This window comes from Macrobrachium nipponense, chromosome 2 (genome assembly GCF_015104395.2).
Source record: "Macrobrachium nipponense isolate FS-2020 chromosome 2, ASM1510439v2, whole genome shotgun sequence".
Taxonomy (NCBI): Eukaryota; Metazoa; Arthropoda; class Malacostraca; order Decapoda; family Palaemonidae; genus Macrobrachium; species Macrobrachium nipponense.
In genome coordinates this window covers 56,920,923-56,935,922 of record NC_087201.1, presented here as the reverse complement: position 1 = coordinate 56,935,922, position 15,000 = coordinate 56,920,923, and the positions used below count along the sequence as shown (strand labels likewise).

Below are 15,000 nucleotides of genomic sequence, written 5' to 3'. Positions count from 1 at the left end.
TAGGATGTTACAACAATTCATCTTAATAGAGGTAATCGTCCTATGAAAACACAGGATGTTACTACAAACTTTTCATAAAAGTTCATCTACTCTTATGAAAAGGAGTTTAAAAACCAGCCTAAAACACAATCGTTTATCAAAACTACTCCAGACTAGATACATTACCAATCAGGAAGCCCCACTCATAAGAACCGGCGTCATGCCACTCTTTACCTGCAAAAGAAAGAAAATGCGTTAGAAAATAAAGAAAAACCAGGCAAAAGTGTCAAACTCTGCTTAATAAATTACTAAATTCCACGACGGCCTCGATACCTGCGTGGCTAGGAAAATAACTGGAGCTAAAAGCAATCTCCAATAAACGAGACGTGCCACCACCACTGAACATCTGACTGCATGGGGGGGCGGAGCAATTTCACGCACGCCATGCACACATTTTGCAACTCCCGCCCTCCCTCGCCTCTCTCACACTGGCAAAAAACTTCCACAATGCTACATGCGCGCGCGCACACACATCACGACTTCAATCAAACCTGGTGACAACACTTACAATACAAAAATAGCGCAAACCTTGGTTCATGAATCCCCTCCAGTCCAAAAACCTGTACACACTGCTACTTGTGTTATTCTAAAACCAAATCCCTTTGCGAAGATTTCAGGTGAAAATATTCCACCGCTATCGACCACAACTCTGCGATGAGTGACGTGATTTGGCAGTCATAAAACAAACTAGGCATTCTGTCGGTAGTACATAAGAGTAAAACGTCAATTCATGCTCGTATACAAACGCAACATGAAATACTATGGGCATAAACATATCGTGACGAAGATATTTTTAACTCCAATTGGACTCTTGGTACCTATCATTCATCGCTCGGCTATTATTAGCGAGTGGCCCAGGAGCATTTCTTTTTGTTTTGACAGGCCATCACAAATTTAATTTCCAAGGGACAGTTTTAAAACTAAACCATCACTACGGGACAAAATGTTTTTATGTTGTTGTTTCAATCTCAATGACCCACTCACTGCTTCTTCATTCGGCCATAGCCGATCTCCCTGACCACTGCGAGCGGATCAGACTGTTTTTGTTGCTCCAACCAAAACAGTTAAATTACGGGCGAAGTTTTTCTAAACTCAGTCCTACCCCTATTAATGCGGGTTATCTGTTCATTATGGCTAGTAAAAACTGTGGCGACCTGTCCTTCTCGCAGGAAAGCTGATAGAGAACGGAGAGAATGGGATGTGAATGTGGTGAACGGTACCACAAAGAATGTGTGCATCTTAGTTGGGAGAGAGAGAGAGAGAGAAAAAAAAAAAAAAATACGGAATTGAAATGGCTCTGCCCAAACTGCTCTGAGGTAGGTTTGCCTGGAAATGGCGAGAAGATTTTGCAATTCTTCAAGAGGAATATAAGAAGCTTGTAAAGGAACGTGAGAGCTAAAAGACCCAAATTGCTGAAATGCAGGATCAGCTGTCCATTGCACTTGATGACAGGAGTGCCGAGTGCTGACCCGCTGTCATGCGCGATTTGATTTATATAAACTTTTGGCACTATGCCAAGCACCGGGGAAACTTAAGTCATTCAGCGCTGAAACGGAAATTGACAGTTAAAAGGTTTGAAAGGTATAACAGGAGGAAACCCTCATAGTTGCACTATGAAACAATTGTTAGGAGAGAGTGGACAGTAAGATGGAAGAGTGATTATGAACGGAGGTCCAGTAAAAGGACTGAAAGTAGTTGCAGCTAGGGGCCGGAGGGACGCTACAAAGAACTTTAAGTAATGCCTACATTGCACCTAATCAGGTGCACTGACGGCATTACCCTCTACGGGGGCTGCCATGTGCGAGGCTGCTAATCAACCTGAGGAGATTACCTATGCTGACAACGGGGAAAAAATCTCATGTTATCAAGTCAAAACAATCGTCTGAGACGATCAATGATAGGAAAGCTGATGTTGTAAATGCCTTAAGTGATATCCCTATTATTGACACTAGGTTGACTAAACAAGGGCGTTACCTTAAATTTTGCAGATGAACGTATTCGAGACTTGGCTGCGAAGATTAACAATGACGTTCAGGGAACTGACATTAAGAAGATTGGAAAATATAAACCTAATATCATGATTTACCAGGCCAGAAGAGTTTGCTGTAAAAGCCATGACTGAGAGAAATAGTTATTAGCAATCAATCTACGAAATGAATAAGAGGATATCAATTGTGCTTCAAAGAATTAGCCTCTACGTAGAGGAACGTTTCATTGGATATTGAAGTGCGAGCCTGAAGTTAGGAAAGCTGTTCATGAGAATGGTGACAAAGTGGAACCGAGATGGGGCATTTAAAAGGTGAGACAGGTATCAGGTCATCACTTGGTACTGTAAAAAATACGGTCTTTTAGAAAAAAAAGTTCAGGAATACAGCTGAGGAGTTGACATGTGGAAAATGCACAGAATGTCATAGAACACAGGTCTGTCCTGCTATTGGTATGATGAGCTGTATAAATTGTATGACAAATATCAAGAATCTGATCATGCGGTGAAGTGAACTCAAAGAATGCAAAGCCTTAGATTATGAACGTGGTTGTAAAGATAAATTTAAAATGTGGTTACGTGAATATCCAATCTCTAGGAAATAGAACACTACATATTAGAGACTTGACTGAAAATTCAATCGATATTTTTGCCGTTGCTGAGACATTGCTGAGAGACTATGAAACTGCCAACACTTCTGAAATTGCCCCATATAGGCATCGTTTCCTTCACGTTCCGAGGGATAGGGACGGGGACGGGGACGGGGACGGGGACGGGGATGGGGATCGGTCTAATCGTCTAGACTCTAGATTGTAACTCTGTGTACTCTAAGTTAACCAACGCGCCTCAAGAAACTACAGAAAATTATGAACAGAGCGGCAAGACTAATAAAAGGTGATGCACCACGGGACAAGATTTACACTGGTTTCCGGTAAAGGCCAGAATCATATTCAAGTGATATGTTTTGATCCATCAAGTTGTGAAGACCGGCACTCCTCGGTATTTGAGGGACCTACTACAGTTTATACAACCAAAAATCGAGCTGGTACAGGACTAGTTACAGATGGTTTCAAGTTGGCAGAACAGAGTTTTTCCCAGGTTGCGGCTCCAGAGCCTTGGAAAATGCAGCTCCTAAATTATACAACAATCTTCCTCTTGAGCAGAGGTAAATTGAGGATTTGAAGTATTTCAAAAGGAAACTTGAAACCATTTTGTTTAATCGATGATATATCGAAAATAAAAGTGAACGTGGAATTTGCAGTGATCAAATACATTTGATGAATAAACTGCTAACTTGATAATGGGGGTCCTGCGAGTGTTACGGAGGTGCTGCGGGACCTGGATAATGCCAACGGTCATACCACGTTGAAAGCACCGCTTCTCGTCCGATCAGCATCGTTAAGCAACGCTGGTCTGGTCAGTACTTGGATGGGTGACCACCTGGGAACACCAGGTGCTGTTGGCGTCCGACTTCCTACGGGCTGCTCTATGAGCAAGAACCCGTGCTGGTATAAAGCTACCGCAATCAAAACCAAACAACCTGGATAAGCCGTCAACAAGTAACAGTTAAGTATTCTAATTAAAATGGCAATATTAGTTCTGGAAGATATAGTCCTGCTTTTTCTAGTTGTTACAAACTTATCAAGAACCTGAGTAACTACCATTGGCTTCAGGAACAATTTATTTGTCAAATCATGCAAAATGACACGGGGCGTCATTCAAGTTGATTCAATAAGTTTCCCAAGTGTGTAAAATATCTATAAGATAAAGAATAATGACCTGACGGAAAAAAAAAAAGGATAATGAATACTGTACACGGGGAATGTTAAACGCTACTCATAGCCCTATATTTCCATGACATATCTGCTGCATAAAACCATTATTTATTCATGAGTCGCTTGTACCACAAAACCCCATGAACACTTCCTCACAACAAAGGAAGCATCCTGATGGCCCCGGTAGTCTGTGACAATCCCACTTCCCTTTTTCGTCCAAGGTCACTAAAGGTCACAGACTCGCATAACAGACTGTGATCCCATTTTGATCCATACGCCCTGGAAACTTGATTTTCAGCGAGTGTGTTCCTGGAAGCACTCCTCTGATAAGAGACAAAATTCCGACTTTCAGTCCATCGAGGAGAATCTCGAATCACTCAGCTGGCGAATCTTATTGACAAAGCAACTTTTGAGAGAGAGAGAGAGAGAGAGAGAGAGAGAGAGAGAGAGAGAGAGAGAGAGAGAGAGAGAGAATGGGGGACAGGTGCAAAACCGGCCTCCGTCAGCTGCTGCGATCTCTTTGTAGGCTCGACCTCCCCACCAATTCCAACCACATATGAGACAGCATTTACTCGTATGCCCTCTAGCAACCAAACAAAATCGGTGTTGCTGATAAACAAAACCGTCACGCTTCACACATTTCAAAAGAAACTGAAACACTAATGTGTTGGAGGCAAACTCGCTCAGAGGTTTTCGGGAGCAAATCACTAACTAGCACTGGACCGTGATCACTAACTAGACACAGGCAAGGCCTTTTTCTTAGGAAAATGACGTCTCTTGTCAGGAGAAAGCGGCGCCTTCCTGTCAGTCTAAACAAAACTGCCCTCCAACTGAAGAGAATTTTTCAGGTTGTTCTTATTCAAATACCCAATATTAGATGATACCTGTGGTTTTTCTAAATTTTAGATGATACCTGTGGTTTTTCTAAATTCTAGATGATACCTAGGCCTTTTTCTTAACTTTTTTTATGCATTGGTGAAGATTATATTCTTTCAAATGTTGCTAGCTGATGCTACTATTCTGCGTAGTATAACTTTCTTTATTCCCTTCGACATTTTCCCCTCTAAACACTTCATTCAGTGGAAGCCTGTCCTGAAAAATAATGTTCATGGAAATATCTGCAAATGTCGAAAAAATAAAGTTCAGTCACTGCAATTCGGAAGAGTACAGACAGACTGCCTTGAGGTCAAAGAATTCAAGAGGAGATACACTACCATGATTTCATATGCAAGTGATATGCTACTTTGCTTTTATAAAGTTAAAACTAACTATCATCAAACTATCATCTTAGCACAACGCAGAAGAGCAGTAGCAACTTGCAACTTTTAAAGAATAAAAATCTCTATCGCCAATATCTCACATGTGAAAAAGAAAGAAAAAAACAGAAATTAACAAAAAGCAGACCACATGAAACTAGTACAAAAAGTCAGTTTCATGAAATTCATTTCTTTAAGTAAAAAAGATTGTTAATAACATTCGTTTCATAAAGCAATAAACGATGAAGTGAACGAGAAATAAAGAATCACCAAGGAGGAGGCCATGACACAAGAAACATGATCAACAACATAGGTATAGAGCCTATTACATAGAAACAGACGAAAACAAACAGAGTGGGCCACACTAACAGGAGGTGGGCTGCTTTGTAACTGGTGGTGGTTGTGCTGGGAACAACAAAAGGAAGGAGAGGAGGCTAAATTACCACTTTTTGTTTCGAGAGGTTTATTCGGACCGCGTGCACAGCCCTTATCTGGGGACCGTTTTTTCTCCCCTGGCTGTGGAGCGCTTATGGAGTGAGAGCGCGCGCACGCGCAATGTGTGTTTGTTTAAGAGAGGGAATATGAAGTATTACGCAAACAATGAGCTGGGGAGGCAAATAGATCTCTGGAGGACAGACACAAGCCTCTGGAAAACTGACAAAAAATATGACCACCCTTTTTTTTTTTTTTTTTTTTTTTTTTTTTTTTTTTTTTCTTTTTTTTTTTTAAAGGACAGCACAAAGTCGGTGGGACTCGCAAGATAAGAGCAAAATAGTGTACTTACACAAAGCCTCAAGTTTGTTTGATTAAGTCCACGTAACAAGTTAAGAATCTACCAAGCAGCACCCCCCAAAATTAATCAGGCAGGCTACACCGGGCGGGAATTAACAAAAGCAAGAAAACAGCAAATACAGCCAGTCCAACTGCTTTGATTCATCTCCAGTTCAGCTAAATTATGCGCCCCCTCCACACTATACAAACACACGCAGTGACCCCCCCCCCCCCCCTCTCTCTCTCTCTCTCTCTCTCTCTGAAAATCCATGAAATGAATCACATGACAGAACTTCTTAGAATCAATGTCTTGACAAGCACCACATCCGAACTGCGGCTAAAGAAAATTGTGGGAATAATCAGCAGACTCAATAACATGACATAAGCGAATGGTAGCTCCAAAAGTATGGAAAATTTGAACTGCAATCGTATAATAAAAAAAAGGAGAGAGAGAAGCTACCCCGGACGGTGCCAGAGGAGTTTCCCCTTGGCCTCAAGAGTCATTTGGTGTACAACCAATACGTATGTACGTACAAAGAAAGCATGGCCAGCTGCCAATTCCACATGTGCCTGGCAATGAGCCACTCCAACCCTTCTCTAACCTCGAGGGAGGCCGACGCCTTTCATACCTACCTAAATATTTTCTTTCTTTTTTTTTCATCAGTTCTTCGCGTTAAGTCTCCATGACGCTTGAAATAACCTAAATCCTCTCCATTCGACCGCTTTTAACAAGAAAACTGGAACAAGTAGACTGTGAAATTTATTCAAAGTAAAATGTGTTTGACGATGCAATAATCTTATTACACATTCTGCTACGAATCATGACTAAGTTTGAAGGCAGGGAAAAGATTTTAGACCCCCCCCCCACAAAAAAAAAAAAAAAAAATTAGTACAACTACAATAAAATACATCACCGGGAGTAACATAGTGAGGACGGTAATAATGTCTGCAAGGAAATGAAGGGTCTACAACTTATCTTTAAAAAACTATAGCTTTTACTGCTACAAATAGAAAGGGAATGAACTCAAGTCTACTGTAAAATATGCGGATTTTATCTCGAGAGACTCCAATAGGAAAGTGGTAGTCCGTCCACCTTATCAGCTTTATGTACAGTAAGCGCGCGCGCGCGCACACAAAAAAATAGTGCTAATCTTTGACCACAAGAACTTATTAATAGCTTGCATCAGATAAATCACCAATCATCTCAAGTGAAAAACACGAACAATACTGTAGCTTATCATGAGGAAACGCAACACATTACACAGAAGAAGAAGAAGAAGAAGAGCAGCTTTCGGGAGGAAAACTAAAATAGCACTTGGCTTAAGCACTACATTTTTCCCAGAGCGTGATACTAAAAAAAAAAAAAAAAAATTAGTACAACAGCAGCAGCATCCTTTTAAAACTATCAACCAGCACACGACATTCATCAACATGGGACTGTATAATAAAACGCCGAAGGAACAAGGAGCGCTGGTATTTATACACGCCCAACTACACAGTAAACAGTGATGCTATCCATCACTGACTCAACAGCTACCTGGATCATACAGAGGCCTACATTGTTACATCTCAACAAAGACAAAACCTCGAACTAGTTGTGAAGTCCCTGGATCCAACGGTAACGACAAATATAAAACCTGACAATATCACTATTACTAACTATAAACGTCTCATCCCTATACATAACTATAACCCTGAGTATATCAGCATTGGATTAAGTCTTAAAATGCTTAAAAAAGAAAAGTATAAAATGCGCCGAAGTTTCTATGCAATCGAGTTTTTTGTACAACGTACTATAATGCTGCATAAAACCGGTACCGACAGCGTTTCGCTTGTTCACCAGATGCGGTAGAGTGAGAGTGCGTCCCATGCCTCCGGAAAGCACTGCCATATCCACGATCCATGGCTTAAAAACTGAGGCTACAGGGTTGCCATTTGGTAAGTTTGATTGACTGGAAGGTGAATGTTTGTTCAAAACACCAATGTGCAGCCCTCTAGCCTGAGTAGTTTTTTATTCCCGTGGGTGGGCAAAATGAGCAGTCACAATATTTTCTTTTACAGAAAAACTCAAAATCATAGAACTCAATGGTAAGCACTGATGAATTATTCAAGACAATTTTCAACTCACGTTGATACTCTGTTCTATTTTACTCACGAAACGGTAGAAGATGCCATTAGTAAAATTGGTGCAACAATGAAGATTAAAAAAATGGATGTCGGCTTAGAAACAAACTCAATGAAGACAAAACCGAGTGTATGCTATTTGGATCTGATCTGACAGTACACTCCGAAAATATGAACATTTCAAAACGATACATTGTATATTGTAAAAATTTGTGACGATCATATTAGAAACATGGCATTTATTAGAAAATATTAGAAAACCAGCAATTTGTAACCAAATAAATTCAAGGCTTGACTACTGCAACGTTATATACATACTACGGCCTCCCCAAAATACCAAGAAAATTGCACGTACAAAATAGAGACGCCAGATTAATCAAAGAATTACGATACCTTGACAGTATAACCCCAGCACTAATTGTGCTACATTGGCACCCTGTAAAAGCAAGAACAGAATACAAAATAATTTTTACAATCTTTAAACGCCCTAAAATATGGTGAACCAACATATCTGAGAAACTGCTTAAGCTTCTTTAGACCCGAGATAAATATTATGATCAGATATGCAAGTGAAACATATAAGCTATTTGAACCTAGAACAAACGAAGTTAGGTGAGAGCGCATTTGAACAAGACTGGAGTGAAGATGAGAAAACACTAAAAGATAATTATAAAATATAAGAAAACGTAGAAGGGTCCACCCCGCAAGAAAGGGAATCATCCCTGTGGAGGGCTGTATATAAAACCGAACAAAGTGAACGAAAAGTAATAGCTAAATTATGTTTACATAATCTCCATGCTACATTCCTTACTTTCAAGGCCCATAATCATGCTCCCGCTGCAAACTAAACACAGCAGGTACACGGGTTCAATATTTTCTCTCGAGTTTGAAAATACTCCCCTAAAATCTGCGGGTACCGAAAATCAAATATGACGTTCAACGATACACGAAAAGTAAGAATTAACTTCAAAGGCCACGTGCTCTAAAACCAAAACCTTCAATCACATGCCCCTCCAATCATTGCGAAATCCACAACTGCAAGCATCCACCCTCTAAGGCACGCAATTTCGAATTTGCACGGAACTCTAAAGACACTTTACCAAATTTATTCTTTGCTACATATCAACGAGAAACTGTACACACAGGTAGGTCTTACAAAATCAAAAAAAAGGTATTTTGGACGAAAATTCTCATAAACCGGAATCCATATTATTTCAGAAAATATAGGCAGTCACCAGAGACAATGCTTGGCCCGAATCGACTGAATGGGTCATTGACAGACTGCGACAGCCAGCTAAGCTTCAGAAGTGAAGGTCAGTGACCTCAACACCGAACTGAAGGCCAGTCAAAGTTAACCACATACACTGAATTGCTTAGGGGATACAACTGAAAAGGAAAAAAAACACTTTAAGCAAGTTGAAAAGAACTTTCAAATTGGAAGTTTTCGTATGATTCATGAAAATGTCCAAAGATCTGCAGGAAAAACACCCACTTAAGCAGCGTCATTATAATGTGCACATAAATAGTGAGTTAAATATGGCCCAATATTTTGGAAGAAAACTGGGAGAATACTCAAACTTCAAAAATATTTTCTTTCGCACGATTTCCAATGTGACAAGGACAGAAAGTAGCAACCAGAATCGTTTTAAATGAATACTAACCGCATAAAAAACGAATAACACATACGTTGGTTCAAGATCTAGAGAGCAAGGACCCTGTGCGTGCTGATGTCCTTATACCTTTCTCTATTGGTACCATCAAACAGAGTATAACGATTATAGAATACAATTGCCATATACGATGATCACCCCAATTTAAACTGGTGTAATAATTGATGGGAAAAGCGGTTTCGTTATAGTGTCCACATAAGCCCAGTTATTGTGACACCCATGAGTCTTTCTCAACACAAAAATAACCCTGCAAATTTACTGTCATTATAACTGGTGGTAGTTTACAGGTTTGAATGATCTATGGTAATCGATCCTTTAGCTACCATAATTGTGTTTGATTTTCAATTTTGTTTTCTGATCCAAACCCATTAAAATAAGTATACTTATTTTCATCGCCATCGCACCACGATAGTACGGGTTACAAATTACAGAATTAAACGTGACCTTAATTTTACCTGTTAGAATAAACATCATCCAGTGATAATGTGCAACCCTAAAATCTACCTTTCTGGCATATCAAGTACAATGGGGGCTCTGGATGGAAGACCCTGGTAGGAAACAGAGGGCACCACTGTTTCCATCTAATACGACTTTCAAAATGACACATTTTCGTAGATGAAAAGGAAGACCAAAAATGGGCACAACAAACATCCCAAACCTAGAGGACCATTCCGGCATTCAGCGGCAACGGTGGAGAAACAGATTAATCTCTCTTCTTTGGAACAGAGGACGGTCACATGGACTTGGAGGGAGGGAGGAAGGGCAGAAGCCCACCCCTTCCCCCATTCTTAGCCTCCTACCACTTATTTAGCCGGAAATTCAGGTTTGTCTGGTGCATGGCTGCGGTTGGTTCCGAGTTCCACAGACGACCTTGTCCCTGACATGTCTCGGGGTGGACGACTGATATCTAGCAACCCGGGTTTACACGCTTCCACATGAAGCCTCTTTAATAACCAACAGATACAACGAAAACCGAATTTCTCTCCCAGTAGACGGGATCGTTGAAAGTCCTATGGGAAATACTCGATGTCCAAAAGATAAAAATGCCCCTCATATTATACCTATAAACCTGCACATTTTCAGTCCCTTATGCACAATTTTCATAATTTGTCCGTAAGCTTTATTTTGGGTGATCATTTCATTCCACAAGAAGTTCCAATATTGAATCTCTTTAAAATGACGAATGTCGTTAACCTAACGTCGCCACTAACGGTACGGGTGTCACATGGATGACCCAACAAAAAGTTCCTTCACCCGCCCATGAAAGCCGACACCCTAGCAACTGGCCGGACACGCTCAGCGCCCGCGTGCTTGGGAAACTCATCCTGGGTGATCTGCCTTCAAAGGATTAATATACCAGCGATTGTAAATTTGGTATCACGAATATACTAAGATTCTCCCAAAAGCAGCTTACAAATATAACATTTCTAACTGCATAACCACTCTGCAAATTAAATTTTTTTCTCTACATTCGAAGCGTCTTACGATCATACCACGTGATATAATGTCGGTGGCATCACATCACGAGAAACTTTCAGCGAAATAACGAGCTCTTGTCGACAGACTAATGTTACGTGCAAAAAAAATATTCCCAGGTCTTTTTTTATTGGGGCAAGCGTCATTACTGGAGTTTTTTTTTTTCCCCACCCAGGGGAAGGGGATGGGGCACACGTACATGGAACGTGTGCGCGCAACGGAAAGCAATGCACTTTTCATGGGTAGACATCAACTCCCCCCCCCCCCCCCCCAACAAAAAAAAATAGGCTGGTTATAACCGACCCATTATGGCATTGAAAATTTCGAAAACGATATCAAACAAACTAGTTAAAGTTATACCCCCAGCAACTGTCTGCCGGCGATCGGTACACAGTGCAGCAGACTTCATGGTTCACCATACCTGGTGAGGCGTAGATAGATGGCATCTTTACAATATTCATATTTAATTTCAAATGCAACATACTAGTGACAAGCAGCCAAACGCAATTTTTACGTACAAGCACTGAAGAGCAATTAGCCATGATGTCATAATTCATCAAAACTAGAAGCAGAATAACAGATCCAAGGTTGACCTGTAGAAGACAAAGATGGTCACTGTCACTATGCAACATAATCTGGAGAGAGAGTATGTCCATGAAAGGTGTGTGCACGTGAAGGGTGTTCCGAAGTCGCCTGATTATTAAAGAAACAAAGGCCAAATTAGAGAGCAACTTAGGGCCACGTGGGAGAAGGACGAGGTGGTCAGTCAAGAACCTGACTGGCTTCGCTTCAATCCTACAGAAGACGAGTCGAGGATTAGACACTCCAAATTTGAACACATCACTCCTAGAGAAATCTTAATTAGCATTCACAACCAAGAGGGGCTTAGCGGGATGTTCATTTGCATTTTCACGACGCATGGCTTGTAGACAGAAATAACGTGAGTGATGGGGCCAATAACCAACTTCTGTGATCCCCATTCAATAACTTAGCGGGATTATATAGTTCTGGCAATTAGATAAATACTATTCAGAGTCGTGGGGTCATGAAAGAGGGGACGAGACGGCACGTGGCTTTTCGAACGTAATTAGGGAGAGCTGAATCATCAATAAAAAGCAAGAGAAAGGCTGGAGATGCCATTGGTTAATGGAGTAGCTGAGGGGACAACAACCCTGACGAACACGACTAGAGAGAGCAGACAGCATTATTGCCCTAACATCAACAACAACGGATGTAAAGCGGTAGATACTGTAAAGAAATTCGTTCAATTATTTTATTTTCTTTCTTAATAATTAGGATCTCTTCTTTCTTTATTTCCCATTCCCTCGTTTTACTTCATCCTAATCAAGACCATATTCTTTGGGAGCTTGAATTTACAGTCATGGCCCCTGTGAACTTCTGAACAATATTATGATGGACGAAAGAATGCCAAAAGCAATACCATAAAATTAACGAAACCGGTTTAACTTACTAAGTAACAACTGGATTTTACCTAATGGAAACAATAGTGGTGATCCGGAGGAATGCCTGACATACCGTGGCTCAATACCACATGTAACTTGATCGGCAAGCAATACTCAAGCTCACGTCACAAGTTTGATGAATCCTGGCATGGCGAGAATCAGCGCAGTCAACTTGTTTTCCACCTTATTGACATGGCGGGATTTCCTTGGAGCATCAAACTAACGCTGTAACACAACTTGCCTTTCAAAGCAGACTAAATTACAAAGAATTTCCATGTCTACTTCAAAGCAAAGATACGGCGATGTTTTACGGGAAAATATATCTTTGATGTACTGCCCGACTCTCCGTACAATTCTTATACTGAATGGCCGCCCACGGCTCTACAGTGATCAGTATGAAGATGGACGAAACGAAATCCATTAAAGTAACTCGACAACCAATTCCGAAAACCATGACTAAATCAACTGCCATGCAATCTATTTAATAACAAAAAATCTGCCTCCCATCAATATATTTATCATTCAACCAGTCCAGTCGACATCTTCATCAAACCGGGAAATTAGAACGAAACTGAAACATACCCGATCGTTCAGGAGAATGAAATTTCGCAGGCTTCCTTTCGGTATGCTGGAAGAAAACACTGATAAAACGCTTTAAGATATGAACAGGCTAGTTTCCGAAAAGGCAGAAGTTGCCCAATTTGTGATACGGCGTGCTGTGCAGCAGTGTCTGGAGGGTGAAACTCCACTTGAGATGGCTCTTCCCGATTCCTGAAAGGCATTAAAACCTTCCAAAGACATAATTATGGATGGTTTATGCTGGTGTCTTCGGTGAATTTTCAGTACATAGTACGATGCTACAGGTCTGTCATCTTCGTTTGCCCATCTCGAAGATTTAACTAACAAACAAAAAAGTGGCTTGAGATAGAAGTTGAGCAACATTCCAATATCGACAATAACTTAACAAAGAATACGAGGACCATCTTATATCAGTAAAGCACCAAAAGATGGACACAGATGGGTTAATCGAATGCATTAGCTATCTAAGCGATGTCGGAGGGGACAAATTCACGCAGAACGAATTAATTAGGTTACGATTATTTAAGAATTAATATTAAATACAGATTTTCTATAAGCGAAAGGGTACAACAGGTAAGTTCAAAAATGAGGGGAAAATAACCGATAATGCAGAAGTTACAGCTTTAGAAAAATTATTGGAATCAGTTGACCTGAGATGTAGACAGAATATAATATTTAGGTCTAAGGGCAAGCAATGGAATCTATGAGGTCGTTCAGTGGCAGCGCTGAAAGGGACATGAAGAGCAAGAGGTTTAAAAGTTGTGACAACGAAAACCTCGCAGTTGCACCATGAATCAAGTATTAGGAGAGGGTGCAAAGTAAGATGAAGAAAGAATATGAAAGAAGGTACAGTAAAAGGAACGAAAGTGGTTGCAGCAAGGCACGCTGCAAAGAACCTTAAGTAATGCCTACAGTGCACCGCATGAGTTCCACTGACGGCACCACCCCCCTTCGAAAATGAAAAAGCTAATGACGATATATCCGGCCATGTCCTTCGCACCACACAGGGTAGAAAAGCACGCGGCAGTGTCAGCTGTGCTCCTGCAGAAGCGTAGAAGAGCACAGATCTCCTTGGATGGGAGCCATGCGACGGGAGGCTGGAGAGGAGAGGAGATTTGTGGAGGATAAAGCCCAGAAAACACGTGAGTGGCCGAATTCCACACAGGCCATTTGGGCTGGTACGTCGTTAGAGGTAGTGAAGGCGATGACTACGATGACTGAAATCCATGAGGGGCGGTTGGTCGCATTCATCTGCATGATAAAACTTTGGTCTCGTAGGAAAGTAGTCGGAAATTTGATTCAATACCTATCCAGAATATGAAAATAGATATCTTTTCTATACAAAGTAACAGCAAGTAGATAAAACATTTGTACCTCTAAACTTGATGCCAGCCTTCCTTCTTTTAGTGATTTTGTCAAAAGAATAAACAAACAAAATTATCATGGGAAACAACATTCCAGGAAAATTGTGGGAACGCAACGTTTAGGTCACCTGATTGAAAATATAGTCTAGTTTTAATTAAATTTAAGAAAAACTTGCTCATGTTTGCTCTAATTTGCATTACTTGTTGAAAGTGATATGAATTACCGTAGTTATTGTACATGGAGGTGGTCTTTGATGAACCATGGAGTAAGAATACTTCCTGTCCGTAAAGAAAATTGTTATTGGAGAAGAAAAAAAAAAAAAAAGTTACCCAGAGGACATGGCTGTAACAGAAATATTTGAGTGCGGAGTGTTCAGTAAAAAGTCTGGTCTCACTACTTCCAGACTTAAGTGGGTGTCAAAGTCAAACCTAGAACATCTAACAATCAATACTCACGATTTAACTGGAACCGTTTTTTGTAAATAGATTTGATGGTGCA

General features: G+C 40.7%; 1 protein-coding gene and 1 pseudogene across 15 annotated transcripts in view; one reads left to right on the top strand and one right to left on the bottom strand.

Annotated features, from left to right (window-relative positions):
• The window catches only part of LOC135220600 (E3 ubiquitin-protein ligase HECTD1-like), a 294,889-nt gene that overhangs the window by 149,293 nt on the left and 130,596 nt on the right, over positions 1 to 15,000 (bottom strand). The window lies entirely within an intron of this gene.
• Positions 3,371 to 3,488, top strand: LOC135221596 (5S ribosomal RNA; annotated as a pseudogene).